We start from the raw sequence: 12,420 nt of genomic DNA on the forward strand, positions 1-12,420 counted from the left end.
AAATTGTTTTAATTATATACTACTACTTTCATTTGTTATCTTTCTTTTTAAGCAAAGAGTCTCAAAGGATATTATGAAACCAAATTCATTAATCTGAATATACGGTGAACAACTTGTTTGCCATTTCATGAACACAATTAATCTTGCTTTTACCCAGCCACGGTGATTCAGTGTTTAAAAAATGATAATAGAACCCTGTCCCCTTTATTCCCGTGCTTCAGGTTCAACTTTGATTACTTAGTACATACCACCAATTCTAGGCATTAAATTGAATTTTTCGACAGTGAATCAATTAGAACACATTCTTTGTTGTGGTTGAGAAGTGGGTGTCAATAACAGAGAAACAAGATTGAGAAGAGTGGAGGGGGACAGTTTATTTTATCTTTCAAAGACAAAGTTCTGTGCACGGAAGCTTCTTGGTGCTCATTAGGAACACAAACCTCCATACATGCATGAAGAATGGGAGCAAAAGGAATTTCAATCGTTTTTTCATGAAATCTGACCCAGAATTAAACAAAGAGAATTCTAAAGCTTTTGCATATGCCATTTTTAGGGGCAGACATCAATCTTTTCCCCCCTTCTCTTGTGTTGCTTGAACAAAAAGAATTATTGAAACTGAACTTGTTCAGGTTTTTATAAATCAAGATGTCAACAAATACAAGCATGAGTCTAGTTACAACAAGAGACTGTAGTTTATAGAATAAAGCTAACCTGTTTTTTAAGCTTTACAAAGAACTCATTGTTTATTCTCATGTAGAAATGTCTTGTAAAGCTGCTCGCTGTCAGGTATTCTATTTTTATTTAGTTGTTTCATAACTCAATTATAATGTTCTCCTTTACCTAATAATTAGGAGATAAAGAGTAACAAGGCTGGAAACCTCTTCTTTTCCCCACTGTGTGTCAGTTACATTTTCAGATTGTTAATGGAGAGCAGTTGTGCCTGTGTAGGTGGGTCCTTGTCCCTGCTAGCCTGGCAGCTTACCTCTGCACAGTAGTAAGGGTCAGCTCGTGGAGAAAAGCCAGCCAGAGGCCTGAGCAGGGACTTCCCGTCATCTGGAACAGTCTGGGGTACAAGGAAAGATATCAGCAATAGGTGCTCAGTTGACTCTCTAGCTCCCCTGGGAATACCAGTATTTCCCGTAATTCCACGATTGGGAAAATTTAACACTCACTACAGGTAATTTGATGCACAAGTTTTAGGGTCCGTATTTGGTTGCATTTCAGTTCTTTTTTTTTTTTTTGAGACAGAGTTTTGCTCTTGTTGCCCAGGCTGTAGTGCAATGGCTCAATCTCGGCTCACCGCAACCTCAGCCTCCTGGGTTCAGGCAATTCTTCTGTCTCAGCTTCCCAAGTAGCTGGGACTACAGGCGCGTGCCACTCTGCCTGGCTAATTTTTTGTATTTTTAGTAGAGATGGGGTTTCTGCATATTGGTCAGGCTGGTTTAGAACTCCTGACCTCAGGTGATCCCCCGGCCTCAGCCTCCCAAAGTGCTGGGATTACAGGCTTGAACCATTGTGCCCCGCTGGTTGCATTTCACTCTTACAGATACATGCCTAGGTTTTTGTGGGCACTTACTACCTTTTGAACACCCTTTCTGTGTTTCAAGCATGACCAAAGCAGGAGTCTGGCCTTTCCAAAGTATGAGCCCCCAAAACACTTTTTCAGCTTCTCTTATAGCAAGGTTGCACTCTTAAATATATATATATATATATATATATATGTATATTTGCCCACATGTGACCTAGGCTCAGCCAGTACACCTTGGTTGGAGGAGAAGTTGTTTTGGAAGAGAACAATGAGAGGAAGTAGGTGCCTCGCAGAATCCACTTTCTGGAAAAGGTGACAGTTGAGCTTCTAGCTGTGGGGGACGACAGTGGCAGATGATCTGACGTCCAGTGCCCAGTGCTAGCAGCACATGTTGTGATAGAGGAAGAGGGCCATAGGGATCTTCTTGTTATACTCTTGATGGATACTGTGCCTAAGACCAAGATTTTCTTTACAATTAAAAAAAGTTGCAGGCATCTAATGTAATTGTTCATTACAGATAGACACTCTGAAAATCAAAGCATTTAATTTAATTTGTTAGATTTTTTTAAAGTTATTAAGATGGTAGCTTTATGTGCATTATTTTCCATAGGCAAGTAATATAGCTTGTCATAAAGAAACTCAAGGACAAAAGTGTTTGTGGGAAACTGGCCTGGTCTGGTACTCTTGAGATATTTGGGGGGCACATATGTGTTTATATATATTTAGTTTAGATATTATAATTTACCCATTTCTGAACCTTCTTCCTCCTTTTTCCTCTGTTCTCTTTTCACACCAGCATTATTGCACCAATCTGATTTTTCGGGGCCTGAGTGGAAGAGCTCTCTGAAATATAGCATGGCCTATCGGCAGAACCCCATTAGTTGGGTTAGGAAAGGGGTTACAATGGGAACTATGATATGAAAGTAGAACAGAAAACCCCATATCCAAGTTTCGGTAAAAAAATACATTTTTTGAAGTTGATGCTATTTGTAATTTTCTAAACAATTTGCATATTATGAAAAAAACCATTTTTTTTTTTTTGAGACAGAGTCTCATTCTGTCACCCAGGCTGGAGTACACTGGCGTGATGTCAGCTCACTGCAACCTCTGCCATCTGGGTTCAAGCGATTCTCCTGCCTCAGCCTCCCGAGTAGCTGGAATTACAGGTGCATGCCACCACATCTGGCTAATTTTTGTATTTTTAGTAGAGATGGGGTTTTGCCATGTTGGCCAGACTGGTCTCGAACTCCTGACCTCAGGTGATCCGTCCATCTCAGCCTCCCAAAATGCTGGGATTACAGGCATGAGCCACCACCCCCAGCCAAAAAAATTCATATTTTCTAAGAATAAGTCAATTCGTTTAAAAAAATACAAGTCATTATTGAGCCATGATAATGGATCATGACCACCTTGACAGTATGAAAATAATTGCTGGGCCTAGAATCTGGAGATATAGAAGAAGATTAGTAGGCCCTGCTTTATAAGAGGGGGAATCATTGTAAAGTATTTTCTCAGCCAGAATGACATACAGTATAATGTTGTATTACTGCAACATTACAAATTTATGGGATCTAAATCAATGAGTTTTAACCATAGAGATAAATTCTGAGGGATGAGGAATTTATGAACTCAGTACATAGTACCAAGCTACAGGAATCACAATTAAAGATCTTCACTATTTTCTGTCTCACTCTACCATGACGTTAAAAAAGACTGATATTCTAAACACTGATGAGCCAGACTTTATTTAGTCATTCTGTTGGTTTTTAAAATTATCTCCCCTCCATCCTGTACTTTGTGTCTTATTTCTACATGATAGTATTCCTGCTATAAATACTGTTCAGGTATTAGTGAGGCAAGCAAAGAGAATTTAAATGTTTTGGTAAAAGTCCCTCAGGTGAGGCTGTAAGTGACTGGAGGAAGAAAACCACGGTTTGCTCCTAGTGTTTGGGAGGGATCAGTATCACTTTCTAATCTTCCTTCTAGTTCTATGAACCTACATGCTTGCTTTGTAGGTCTCATTTTGTGATTTCCACTATAATCACAGAAAAGTATTAAAACAATATCCTCATATTAGTATTAACTTACTTCTGCTTTTTTTTCATTTCATTCCTACTGGCATCTTATTATTAATAAATGATTTTAAACTCAATTTTGGATTCTTTTCTCAACACAATTTTCATGTTTCTATAAATCTAAAATAGTACTTCTAAGTATAGGAGATATAGCCATCTGGCTGGAGCAATCTAGATATAGTTCTACCAAGGCCAAGAATCTGGCCTGGTTCTATGTTTGAGCGCCATCCAAACAGGGGTGTGCAGGTGTGGGAGGCACAGAGATCTTCTTTTAAGAAAAATCATGCTACTCTGCTGTGGGGAGTGTCAATATCTTCAAGGTCTGTCTCAGTTGCAAAAAACCACCTCTCCAGAGATTACATCCTCTCTGGGGCAGCTGGCAGTCAGTAAGTGAGGCTGGGATGTAAAGACCAGGACATTTTGGCCAGAGAGAGGACACTCTGATGGCCAGTGGGTGCTCCAGAGATCTCTGCCAGATTGGCTTAGGCGTTGTCAGGCCTGTAATCCTGTTAATGTCTTGCTCTGTACAATTCTACTTTCTTTACTTTTCCTTCACAAGGTTGATCCCTAAAAAACGTATGATATTCCATCTTCATCTCAGAATCTGCCTTTGAAAACCTGACCAGAATAGCATGGGATCTGGAGGCTTCTCCAGTCAAGGTCTGAATCATCTAAGTCTGAATTTTGAAATGTTCCTTGTCTTGAATCTATCTATCTTTTTTAAAATAATGTTTTCTTTTGTTTGGTTGCTGTTTTAATTTGTGTGTGACTGTGTGTGTGTGTATGTTGTGTTTGTGTGTGTGTTTTCCTTGTTGTTTATTTGTTTTTAGGAAGAATTATAGGAAGCTCTTTATATATTAGAAACCTGAAGAGAGTAAAATGTCCATTTCCTCATCAACTTTTACTGTTATTAAAAAGATGTGTTCTGCAAAAGTACTTAGTTCTATCATGTGAAATAATTTACAGTTAAAGGACATGTATAGGCAATATAAGTAAATGCATTGTAATAAAAGTAAATGCTTTTTGTCTATATAAAATCTATGGGTATTTAATTAATATTATCTTGTTAGAAGTTGGTCAAATAGATCATCCTTGCCCACTCTTTTGAAATGCACACACAGTAGTCCCAGCTTTTTGAAATCTTTAGATCGCATGCAGTCCTCTCCTCTCTGTTCCTTTCTTTACCTAGCGTGACTCATACTTTTATCAGTTCTCACTTGGATTCTTGTGCTGTCCCCTCCACTGGCTTCCTGTCTTTCTCTATCTCTCCACACAGGTTTCAGAGTGAGTTTTCTAAATTGCAAATCTGTTCAGGTCATTTCTCTACTTAAAATCCTCCAGTGGCTCCCCAAGGCTATTTGAGGATTTAAAATCCAGTCTTTTTTGTGGTACTCATAGAAAGCTGTTCACAAATCAGTCTTTGCTTACCCTCCAGCTTTCTCTGCACAACTGCCTCACAATCACCCGACTCCAGGCAAATTTCCTGTAGCTTCTGGTATGTGCACGGTCTCCCTTCCCCTTTTGCCTTTGTACATGCTTCTTCCTTTGTTCAAATGTCTTTCTCTACTTTTATTAATTTTTTTTTTATTAAGGTAAGTCTTATTCTTCCTTTAAGTCTGCACTCAAGCATAAAGCAAGCTCTAGGTGTGGTTGTTCCTCTGTGGCCCAGAGTATTCACTGCCACTAACATCTTTCACAGCACTTAGAAGACTATATTGAACATATAAGACTCTTACACTCCCCTCTAAACTATGGAATCCTCAAAGTCAGAAATTTTATCTGTATACCCCAATACTTAGTGCAGTGCCCAGCCCATAATACATACTCAGGAAATTATTGTGCCTTTCTCTAAACCTCTTTATGGCTGCTACTGCTTCTTATAAATTTTCGCATGCCCTCCATTGCTTAGCAAACACTGTGTTGCTCAATACTGCATACTGTAGGTGCTCAGTGAATGTTTGGTGAGTGGATGACTATACTGCTGTTGTTGTATTTCCATTCTACCACCAATAAATGCTTAAAAGATTGCAATTACCAGGAGCAGCTTAGAAAAATATTTGAAGTGTTGATTGACCAGTAGAAGTCTCTGAAGATGTTTTTACTTCACTCCAGAGCAGTCACCTAAACCGTGAACTACAAGCTAATAGTATTCACAGGAGAGCGACTTTGTCTGTTTGCCTAGACTGTTTGTGATATTAGCTATGCAAATAAATATTTTGATTGTTCATTTGGGAGAAGAGGATTACTTGATGACTGTCTTGAAGTATATGTAGGCTTATTATTAGGAGAATGATGACTAATTTTCCCCCCATTGCTACAGCCGATTCAATGAGGAAAAGTACTTAAGTCATAACACTAGTTAAAGATAAGAAAAAATTTCTTTACTGGAATCTAGGGACATTGTGGAAACTCCTTTGCAGATGTGATTAGATGACATCAAAATTCCAGTTTTCACCCTTAAATCTGTGAAATTCAAAAGGATGTCATTACAATGACTAACTGCTACCCATAAAAAGGCTGTTGAATTTGGTGTTACATATACTATTCACTACATTCAAAAATGAGTTAGCGGGTACATTCTATGAGTACAGAACTATCTTGGGCACTGCTGGAAAATCACAGCATTATCTCTGCTCTTATATCCCTGTTTTTATGTCTTGGGACAAAAAGACACAGGAAAAGTTGAGTTCTAGTAAAAGGCAGCCTGTCTGTATGATACAGATTGTGTCTACAGCCATACCACCCTGAACACACCGGATCTCATCTGACACGAATTCTAAGTGCAGAAAATGGCTAACACAGGAGCTGGAGTTGGAGGGGAACAGGGAAAGCCATTCAAGGTAAGGAGAGTTGTATGCATCAGATATGTGGTTTTGTGGTTACGGACACTATAGGTTACAGACAAGCTCTACTGAGAAGAAAACACTCGTAGATATTTACTAAGCACTTATGATGTGCTAAGCTCTGTGCTAAACCCAGTATGTGCATTTTTTCATTTAATCCTCATCACAACACTAATATGTAGTTAGTAACATCATCTCGCTTTGTAGTTCATGAAACTGAAGTTAAATGACTGGCCTAAGATCATACAGCTGATAATTGGTGGAACAGGGAATTCGAATCTGGTCATCAGACTTCAGCAAATGGGGCTAAAATTTAATTCTAGAAACATTAGCAAATAGCTCCCAAAAGCAAGGCACAAACTGAATTGGTAATTCTGGGGCTTGAAAGCAGTGACATGACTTCCTCAACAACATATTTTCCCCATATCAAGCTCAACAGGTAGGTAAGCTGAAAATGCCTTTGAATGAATAGACTATTTTCAAGGAGTGCATACTCTAATAGGGAAGACAGACATGCATAAGTAACTATAATCTCCCCAAAGCTGTAGGTGCTGATGGATCACACTGGATATAAATCTGAGGGGAGAGGAAGATATCCTATAAGCAGTGGGGAGGTATTGAGGTTTTTGAGCAGGAGAGTGACATGATGAAAGCTTATTACTGAAAACTTAATCTGCTGACTGTGTGCTACTTGTTTCCTTATTGTCAGCAACATTAAGCCACGTGGAACTCCAAGCAAGTTAGATCTGAGATGATAGAAAAGAGGAGGAAATATTTCTCTCTTCCATGTCCTGCTCACCAGAACTCTGCTAAATTGGTTTAGATGCTGGATCAATAAATTGCAGTAAGAGCAGAAGCCTAAAATCTAAATGTGTGCTGACACTTTCTGTTCAATCACTGTTGTTTCTAAGAATACAAGGAGCCCCCAGATGGTGGGAGTAGGGTAGAGGGCTGGAAAGAATGCATGCTGCAAATATCCAAGACAGATAAGGTCTCAGGTCAATCTTGTATGATATTTTTAGAGTAATCTATTCATTTATTCATTCAATCAATGAATATTTGTTTATTGAGAGCCACTGTACCAGGTACAATTCTGGTTTTGGGACATAGGGGTCTAGTACTCTGGAGATGAACAATAAGATTGCTGCCTCTATGAAGTATGCGAGCTAATGAGTAATTCATACTGTGAACGTTTCAGATAGTGAGATATGACTATAAAGAAAATAAACTGAAACAACAGGATGAGGAGTGACTGCGGATGAGGCACTAAACACTCTAGAAAGGACTATCAGAGAAAATCTCTCTGTGGAATTGAACTTCGAGAAGACTTGAATAAGGAGAAAAAAAACCAGCCATGCAAAGAGCAGAAAAAAGAGCATTCTAAGCATAGGAAATAGCCAGAGCAAAGGCCCTGAGGCTGAAAGTTAGAAAAAGAACAAGCAAGAACTGTGAGCTTTGCCATTAGCCACATGAAGAACTTGGAAGAACACATCTGAAATAAGACCTCTTCAAATCCCATGCCAGTGAAACATTTTGACAATTAACAATTTGGTGAATCTCCTTATTGTTTAATTTGTTCTTAATAACCAATTTAAATTTTCTATCTAAGAATGGGTATTTAAAATAGTTAATTTGGATATAAACTGACAAATAACAAAAAAGAAATAGAGGTTATAGATAATAAGAAGTCAACAAAATGGATGAAGAGTTTCAGAGATCACCTTGGGAAAGGTGGTGGTGGTGAGGGTTGGAAATGAAAGGCTGAAAATCATGTACTATTTATTAATTTAATAAATCTGTCTTGATGTCAATATAATCGAATGTTGCCACAAAATAATGGTCTCCTGCTGCTACATAAATGTTGAGGCCAAGCTCTGATGTTTATTTTCAAGACAGGAGACATTGATCCTTCACTAATAGAATATTACAAGTTTATTTCTATTATGCTAAGTAACCAAAGTTGATTTCATTGTTTGACTTGATGGATGTTGGTGCTGTCAGAGTTCAGAATAGTCTGGGGCTAGGAAGCCAAGAGGATGAATATTTTCTTGTCTTAATTAGGCATACTTGAATTTCATTCTAGTATCAAATCAATAAAGGAAAATTTTGGGGTACTGAGTCCCTGGGATTCTTCTTCTGATGCCTCAGGGATTGGAACTATTTGGCATAAGATTGCTGTTCTCCTAAGACCAAGAGACAACTCTGGAGCCAGGCAGTGAGTGATTTGGATGGGGCCCCACCAAATTGGAAAGGCAACAGGAAATGTGATGAGAGGAAAAAGACAGCTATAACAATAGAAGGAGGAAGTGAAGCCAGAAAAACAAGGCAAGAAGAAAAAGTAACAGTGAACTACAATAATCCATGAGGAAATGAAAACCACACAGAAAGGAAAACAACACAACAAAAAACCTAAAGGGAATTGCAACCTGCTGATTTAGATGCAGGGGACCCGTTTTTCACCATTTCCAGAGGTAGGGCTCTTATTTGCAGTGATCCAGTAAATGGATGGTACTGCCCAGATTTCCCTTTTCCTATGCAAAATGTGAATTAAAACAAAGCTCTCTGTTTTCAGGTTTTATGTACCACAGATCACACAGCCACATGGAACTGGGAAATGTGATCGACTTGAAGAGTGAATACAGTGAAGACTGCAAAGAAGACACGAACTGATCAATTTAGTAGGAGTAAGGAAAACTCGTCTTTTAAATATTGAAGGAGAAATTTATTGAAGAAGCCAAAGTATTAACTTTATAGTAGTGAAAATCGGAGGAAATGATGGACCTGAGGAAAGATAAGTCTCCAATAAAGCAGGATGTAGCTTGGTGTTTCTGATTCCCCCTACTCAGGAGGTTTAGGGGCTGACCGTGCTGATGTACTAGCCATAAGCCCTATTCAAATGGCCCAACTGTGTTTAGCCCAACCTGAATTCACAGAGAAGTTTGTCCTTCTAGAATCATAGTACATGAAGTAGCAAACTCTAAGGGGTACAGGAGGTTGGAAGAACTTGTGTATCAGATTCCTGGAAGGCTTGATGAGATAGGGAGGCTGGGTATGACTCTCAAATCTGGTTATTTATTGGTTGTGTGAACCAGAAAAAAATGTGCAAATAATAATACCTACCGCACAGGATTTCTTTATTATTTTTTTTAGATAGGGTCTCACTCTTTTACCCAGGCTGGAGTGCAATGGCACAATCACAACTCACTTGATCCTCAGGTGATCCTCCCACCTCAGCCTCCCAGGTAGCTGGGGCTACAGGTTCACATCACCATGCTTAGCTAATTTATATATATATATATATATATTGCATTTAGGTTGTGGGGTACATGTGCAGAACATGCAGGATTGTTGCATAGGTACACACATGGCAATGTGGTTTGCTGCCTTCATCTCCATCACCTGTATCTGGCATTTCTCCCCATGTTATCCCTCCCCAACTCCCTAACCCCCGCTGTTCCTCCCCTAGTCCCCCCGACAGACCTCAGTGTGTTATGCTCCCCTCCCTGTGTCCCTGAGTTCTCATTGTTCAACACCCGCCTATGAGTGAGAGCATTTGGTGTTTGATTTTCTGTTCTTTTGTCAGTTTGCTGAGAATGATGGTTTCCAGGTTCATCCATGTCCCTACAAAGGACATGAACTCATTTTTTCTTATGGCTGCATAGTATTCCATGGTGTTTATGTGCGATATTTTCCCTGTCCAGTCTATCATCGATGGGCATTTGGGTTGATTCCAAGTCATTGCTATTGTAAATAGTGCTGCAATGAACATTTGTGTGCATGTGTCCTTATAGTAGAATGATTTATAATCCTTTGATATACCCAGTAGTGGGATTGGCCCAGCTAATTTTTAAACATTTTTTTTTTGTAGAGATGGGGTTTTACTATGTTTCCTGGACTGTTTTGTAACTCCTGGGCTCAAGCAATCCTCAACCTTCCAAAGTGTTGGGATTACAGATGTGAGCCACTGTGCCTGGCCTCAAAGAATTGTTAAAAGCATTGAAACACCACTGTAGGTAAAACATTTAGTGCCAGGCGCACTGTATGAGCTTAATACATGTTAGTTCATGTTAACACATAAGGAGTCTGTAGCATGGGATGTGAAACTGAAGTTATTGCATGGTTGCACCATATAATGTTGCCAGCAGTCACTACTTTTGACTTACAGAAATAGTGATTTCATTTCTCTTTCTTTTCCTCCTTCCCTTCCTCCCTCTCTTCCTTCTGCCTCTCTCTCTTTCTTTTTTTTCTGAGATGGAGATTCGCTCTTGTTCTCTAGGCTGGAGTGCAATGGTGCGATTTTGGCTCATTGCAACCTCTGCCTCCTGGGTTCTCCTGCCTCAACCTCCCTAGTAGCTGGGATTACAGGCATTTGCCATGATACTCAGCTATTTTTTTGTATTTTTAGTAAAGACAAGGTTTCACTGTGTTGGCCAGGCTGGTCTTGAACTTCTGACCTCAGGCTATTCACTCATCTCAGCCTCCCAAACTGCTGGGAATACAGGCATCAGCCACCACACCTGGCTCCCTCGCGCGCGTGCGCTCGCTCGCTCGCTCTCTCTCTCTCTCTCTCTCTCTCTCTCCAGGGTCTTACTCTATTGCCCAGGCTGTAGTGCACTGGTCTGATCATAGTACACTGCAGCTTTAAACTCCTGGGCTCAAGTGATCCTCCTGCCTCAGCCTCCGAGTAGCTAGGACCATAGATGTGCGCCACCAAGCCCAGCTAATTTTTAAATTTGTTGTACATACAAGATCTCTCTGTGTTGCCCAGCCTGTTCCAGAACTCTTGGGCTCAAACAATCTTCCTGTCTAAGCCTTCCAAAGTGCTGGGATCACAGGTGTGAACCATGCACCTGGCCAATTTCATATATTCCCACTAAACTTCTCACCAATATATATATATTATATTGCATATCTTACATATATATGAAAGATTATGTATATTCATTACATATCTTATATACATATGAAACACACATATATGCCATACATATCATAGGAAATATGTATAGTAACATATAAAAACTGGAAGATGAGGTGATAAGACGGAGTACTGTGCATCACCTGCTCGTTACCCTTTGGTAAGCTCCTTAGGTCTTCAGAAAACTGGGGCATGAATGTGTCTTCTGTGTCACAAATGATAAATGCTTCTTTAAAGTAAAGAAAAAAACCCAAACTATAAAACAGAACTGGCATCTCCTAAAAAAGACACAGAAGCCAAGGCAAGAACAAAGGAAGCAGTTTGGGAAAGTTGAGGTGTAGGGACAACTCTTTCAGAGTGACGGGACAGCGTGCCTGACCTCGGCCTGCCCCGGCCGGCCACACTACTCTCCAGACTACCCGAATCCATCACCACAGTGTGCTCTTTGCTAGCACCCTTCTAGAAACCAGACCAGGCTGAAAATCCAGGATAAATGGATATAGTGCTCCTGAGCCTTTAGTTTCTGGGCATCTCAATGTCAATAATGGTACTGTAGAAGAATATTCCAGAGGTTAATATCTTTGGCAAAACCTATCTTTAACCCAGAGAGTTGCAACAACTTTAGCCTCAAGTCAGATCCATAGGGTTGTAGACGTTGTTTAAGGTTCTCCTGAAAAAACTAAAAATCTCATGAAACTTACAGGGAGGACAGTGCAAGAGGTAAGTACAGAGTAGCAGACCAACCATTAGACAGAAATATATTCTTTCTTAACTTCCTTAACATGGTCCTCCAAAACCACAGACAACATGGGTCTTAGAAGTTGGGCAAGGCTAGTGCGAATTTGCCCTGTTACTGTCAATACTTCAGCACCATATGGCAGGGGGATCCTTCTGTTTTCTGCCTGAAGAATTTAGGTGCAAAGAAAAAACCTGAAGTGTTTGAAAAGCTAAAGACAATGATACTGTAAAATCTGATGAGGAATCTGACTGTACATGTATCACCTCATGGTATATGATGGTGCTGGCAGGTGGGAATTGCCACCACGGAATACACAT

Source organism: Callithrix jacchus, chromosome 2, assembly GCF_049354715.1.
Source record: "Callithrix jacchus isolate 240 chromosome 2, calJac240_pri, whole genome shotgun sequence".
Classification (NCBI taxonomy): Eukaryota; Metazoa; Chordata; class Mammalia; order Primates; family Cebidae; genus Callithrix; species Callithrix jacchus.